Raw genomic sequence first — 6,000 nt, forward strand, 5'->3', positions numbered from 1 at the left:
TTATTTCAAAACACTTTCAAGCCACCGAATTGCTTGAATGGTAAGTTTTGGTTTCCGTCTCGATTCCTCCCGAGGGAAAAGAAGCCCTTGCATGCTTACCATTGTTCCTTTGCATTATTGTCAATTTATTGGTGATTTAATTTGATGAATATATAACCTTGGAATGCTTGGTCATAAATCGGGCATTATGTAAATCTTCATGCATCACGACGAATGAATGTTTTATATATATGTGTTGCACGAATGACATGAATTATAAGAATTTACATTAGATGCATGATGGGTTCCAAGGGTGGTCCCGGGCTCACGTTAGGTGTTGGATGTTATTTGGGCACGTGTGTGGATGATGGATAGGAGCCTTGTGATGGTCCTAGTCCATAGGATTTCCGTAGCGGTATTTGTCACTACACGTTGGCTAGTATGTAATGCTATTCCAGGCGTGGCAGGCTGAGATATCACCGTGGGGCCAGTGGTGTGTGGTTGCGACCACATGCGTGCCAACCTTCTCTCTAGCGGGTTGAGATTGACGGATATGTGATTGTGGTATTGATTGGATGCTAGAGAGAGAGGTAGTGCGGTGGATTCTCGTCGGCTTATCGTCACATGGTGGGAATCTGATTCGCCGGCTTGGGTGTCATTGGTGGAGGATATGGACGTTTGATTGGGTTGATCGGGTGCATTAGCTTTGCACTGCATATTGCTGCATTGATGAATTCATTATAAATTTTCAGTCATACTATTGTTCTTGTGTTCTATTATTTATCCCTACTGAGCCTTCTGCTCACCCTATCTACTTTCCCTCCCTATAGGTGAGATAGGATCTAGTGCACAGGCTACGGATCAGCAAGATGACGTATAACGGAGGTGGCCTGGACATTAGTTGTTTTGTGTATCTATGTAGTACTTGTGTGTGTTTTATATATACTTGTATGGTTATGTTTAAGTGGTAAATATGCATGGATATGGTTATATATGCATGACGTGTTGTTTTGCATTGTCAAGGTTGTGTGTGCTAGTTGTAGTATGAAGAATTATGTGTATGGTTGGATATGGATGGTATAGGGATGATGGAGAGTGGTATTCTGTGATTTTTTGATGGCTGATGCTGAATGATGAAATTCGTATTTAATGGTGGACCCTGAGGGTCAGTGGATTTCGATATAATAGAAGGTGGATTTAAAGATATTTGGCCCATTCAATGAGTCTTAAATAGATTCTTTCTTTTCTCATGAAGAACATAATTGTGAGTAAAGCTTGAATTGAACATTTTTCCTCTGAATTTGATATTAGTTTTGAATACCCAATTGACCCATCTTTTGTGTTTGCTTGTTGGGCTTGGGTCGAGTGAACCATTTGGGCCGAAGGGCAACTTAGAGGACTTGGGCCGAAGGGCATACTTGGAGGAATTGGGCTGGGTTTGAGCATTGACCCCATGGGTTATATTTGTATACTATTTGTATTTTTATTTTATTTTATCCTTTTTTATTATTCTTATTTTTATTTTATTTTGAACATAATTGTAAAATGTAATAGGGTAGAAAAATAGTGGATATAAAATAAAAAATGCATACATGATATTCTAGGATGCTAGAAGCATATAGAAACTAGGAAATGACTTTGTGAATGATGATTGCATTAGAATGCATGCTTAGGACTTTGATTTCTCACACTATGCCATGATGCTTAGATGTATGTTAGGCCATGTTTGAATGCCATGAAAATAAATGCAACACGTTAGTCATTAGAATTAATCCAAGCCGTCTCACTTTAATAAACACACCAAGATTAAATTATGGAACCCTTATGTTTTGTTTAAATACCAAGGAGCCTTCAAGATATTGGGGTTCCATTGGCATTCATCCAAAACATTTGGATTTCGTGGACCCGGAAAGCAAATATGTTTTTAGGGATTATGAGAATTTATTTAAGGACTCAAAGATGGGTTTAAAGATATTTGACCTATTCAATGAGTCTTAAATGGATTCTTTCTTTTCTCATGAAGAACATAATTGTGAGTAAGGCTTGAATTGAACATTTTTCCTTGATTGTGGCCTCCAAAAATCCCTTTTTCAAACATATCGAAACCCTCTCCAATGTGGGATTTTCTATCAAACCCTATCCAAAAATCCTTTTTTTCAAAAATTCTCCAAACCACTTTAAGTGGAAATTTTTATCAAACATCTTTGGCCAAGCTGAGAATGGTCCCAATGATCCCGTGCACACCTTTTTTCAAATTATCAACACCCACTCCAAGTGGGATTTTTATTCATTTTTGGCCAAGCCAGGAATGACCCTAATAATCCCATGCACACCTTTTTTCAAATCATCAACATCCACTCCAAGTGGGATTTTTATTCATTTTTGGCCAAGCCGAGAATGGCCGCAGTGATCCCGTGCACTTTTTTTCAAAACCACTCCAACTGAATTTTTCATCACATTCCGATAAAACATATCAAAATGAAATTTTCAAAAACAAATTAGAGCCAAATAGGAAAACATTCAAAGGTAACCAATTTCGGGAGTTGTGGGGTGCCTAACACCTTCTCCAAACTCAATAGACCCCGTTGCCCATTTTTCTCGTAGACCATAACGGATGTCCAATTGCATCCTAAAAATCAATTAGTGGCGACTTCATTGTTTATCATGAAGGTTGCTTCAGGTGTCATATGCTACATGCTAAGGTTGGGCTTGGGTCGGTATTATTGGCCATTATCGATCAATCGACCCAATTCGACCAATGGTAATCAATCGTCAATTGACCATGGGAGTCTGGCCGAAAATGACAACCGTCAAACAATGGTTCCAAAAATGCCTAGCTGTCGATTGGCCGATAATATCAACCAACTGACTTTCAAACGAAAATTGGACCTAAAGCCCAGTAGCTGGCCCAAAATATGTCAAAAGCCCAGGATGAGTTAGGGCTTACTTGCTTAGTGCTTTGGAGTCTTAGACCTTAGTCGTAACCCACTAACACCAATAACACGACCTCCTCTTCACTTTTTCAGTGTCTCCACTCTTCATTGGCTCATTGACCATCGCTCACTCATTTCTCTTCAGTTCAGACTCCAGAAAATCGAATTAAGAGTTACTGAGTATTCGAATGTTCAAGACATCCACCCTTGTCGGCTCTCGACTCTCGCTGGCCGCTGCGCTCGTACTATCGCAACCTCAACTCTTGCACTCACCAGCCACTTCTATATCTGAGATTGGAGTCTATAATTTTCGGATCTCGTTTATCTGTGATTCTTACATACTCAATCATTTCTCGATGATTTCGTTTATGCTTGTTGTGTATCTTTGTATTACAGTATTAGGGATTTGGAATTTCCTATTTTGACTTAGGGATTGCAATTTTCATTTCTCTGTTTAGTGTCTGTAGTGTACACCATTAGTGATCAGACCATCTATTGAAGATTTCTTCAGCTGTCTTACTATCTTAGATTCCTTGCCTCTCAGTTACTGGTATGGGGTCGGTTTGTTAGGACGAAATGTCCCACATCGGGTATAAACCCATGCGAAATGCAGTATATAAGAGCAAGCTCTTCTCCCCCTTAATAGGCCTTTTAGGGGGAGGGCCAAGGGCCCAACTTGTTAACATGGTATCGGAGCCGGCACGTATCATCCCGCACATGGAAAAAGCCCAAAAAAAAAAAAAAAAATGGGGGACTGGAGAGCCCAGCCCATGTGTGAGGGGGCGTGTTGAAATATCCCACATCGGCTGGGAAGGGCCTTGGTGTCCTGTATAAATGAGGCAAGCCTTCCTCCCCTTAATAGGCCTTTTAGGGGGAGGGCCAAGGGCCCAACTTGTTAACACGGTTGTTACCAACAATCGACCCATTTGCCATCACCCGATCCATAAAAGGTCGGGTCGATAATGGTTTTAGATATATTGAATAGTCGGTTGGTCGAGTCGGGCAGATAATTGGCCGATAATGAATCGACCCGACTCATGCCTCGCCCTACTATGCGTCACTCCATCTGGTTCAGTATTGACGATGTTTATATTTCATCTATCTTGAAGGCCAAACAAGTTGTGGAGACATAGATGATACCAATGAGGAGCAAGAGAGCGAAGCAAACAAATGAAGACAAGAGAAAGTTGTTTTTTCCACGCTTGATTACACAGTTGCTCCTCTCTAAAGGGATTCCATTGATAGGACTCCCGGACAACACACTTAACTTGAAGAATTTTAAAGTGCACAATTGGAATCTCAGTCGTGCACACATGGATCATGATTTAGCCGCCCAGTAGTCAGCATCTCGCACTATGAGTGTTGCTGGATCCTCTACTGCCACTGTACCAACCCTTCTACCTATCAGTGATGAGATACGTCCACTTCGTGAAGAGTTGTGCGTGATCCACGAGTAGATGCGTGTGATGCGCGAGGACGTTGTCATGCTTTTTGGTGAGGTGATGGAAGGATTTGACAAACTTCATGCTGCCCTTGATACTATTTCGTCTCGCCATCCACCTCCATCTGCTTGAGATTGCTAGGTTGTTTTGTTCTGTTCTTTTTATTTTCGTACTTTCTTTCTTCTACACTGCGGACACTGCATCTTTCAAGTGTGAGGGTAGTGGTAGTATTAGTGCGTGGTGTGTGTGTCGTTTAGTGGAAGTATTAGCGTGAGTTTATTTTTATTAAAAAAAAGAACCGCAATGTCTTGTGATATCCATGAATGAAATTTGATAAATACGATGTTGTTATTAATTGAAGTAGTGATGTATCTTGCTAAAAGACTCATGCCCAATTAAGTGTTTGTATCTTCAGTTTTGTTTTAGCTGACGTGATCTAATAATTTGAACACTTGAATTGTGGGGTATGAGGTAACGCTTAATGTTGGACACTTGTGGTACGTCTGGGACGTTAGTTTTCTCAAGTTGCACGTTCAAAACAACAAAATAAAAAATAAAAAAAAAGAGAAAAATGTCTATATATGAAAAAATATATATATATAATAAGTGGGTTTTTCTCAAGGGTTTTCTATTGAGTAACCGGGTATTTTGCCTTGCAAATAGTGAGTCTTGCGTAAAAAGTAGACCATGGGTGACTTCCACAAGTGACTCGCCTAGCCTCATAACCTTTTTGACATGAGTTATTAGACCCATGAGGTGTCTCTACACCTAATGCCCTAGGCCAACTGGATTGGGAGTCATTGGTTGAAAACTCGTTATATGGGTCAATTAGAAAGCTTAATGGGGTAAAGCATTACACAAGTCACTAAAAATAAAAAAGAAAAAGAAAAAAATTTTCAATGTGTTTACTTCTTTTTACTAATGGCTTTTGATGTGCTATAAAGGTGTTCATGTTGAGTTGTTATTAAAATCCCCATACAAGTTTTGTTCCACATTGCATATGCACGTTGGATAAAATGAAGTTTGAGAATGAGTACTTGTATTGGCAAATGTTGCCCGAATGCTTGGTTTGTTGGTGTGATGGTGTGAATATGAAAGCAATATTGTGTTCACATGTTTCTATTAGTGGAATAACTTGGCCTTGTGGTGTTTTAAAATGTTTGTGGGTATCGTTTTAGTAAACCCTCATGAGACTATAACTCGTCCACTAGGGACACCTAGGGGTTTAACGGCTTGTGTCACTTGTTGAGTGCCACCGTGATTCTTGCGAAAGTGAGGTAGTTTTTGGTTTTTGTTTTTTTTTTCTTATTTGATGTTTTACTCGAGGACGAGCAAAAAGATAAGTGTGGGGGTATTTGATGTACATATTATTATCCACCTTTTTGCTTGTATTTTTGGTTTAGATTGATGTTTTGATTATCAAAATGAGATCAGATTATGCAGAAATTCTTCTTCTTGTGCTTTTAAGCTCTTTATTGCATTTTATTGAAGACATTAAGTGGAATTGGAAAGTCGATGTTGATGAGTTGAACTTACAGACGACTTGCGCCCAATATTTGCTCAATTTGCGCTCAAGCATAGCTGCACCAAGACTGGCCAGATACTTGTGCTCGATATACGCTCGATAGACGTGCGACCAATGCTCA

Source organism: Tripterygium wilfordii, chromosome 1 (assembly GCF_013401445.1).
Source record: "Tripterygium wilfordii isolate XIE 37 chromosome 1, ASM1340144v1, whole genome shotgun sequence".
In the NCBI taxonomy this organism is placed as follows: domain Eukaryota; kingdom Viridiplantae; phylum Streptophyta; class Magnoliopsida; order Celastrales; family Celastraceae; genus Tripterygium; species Tripterygium wilfordii.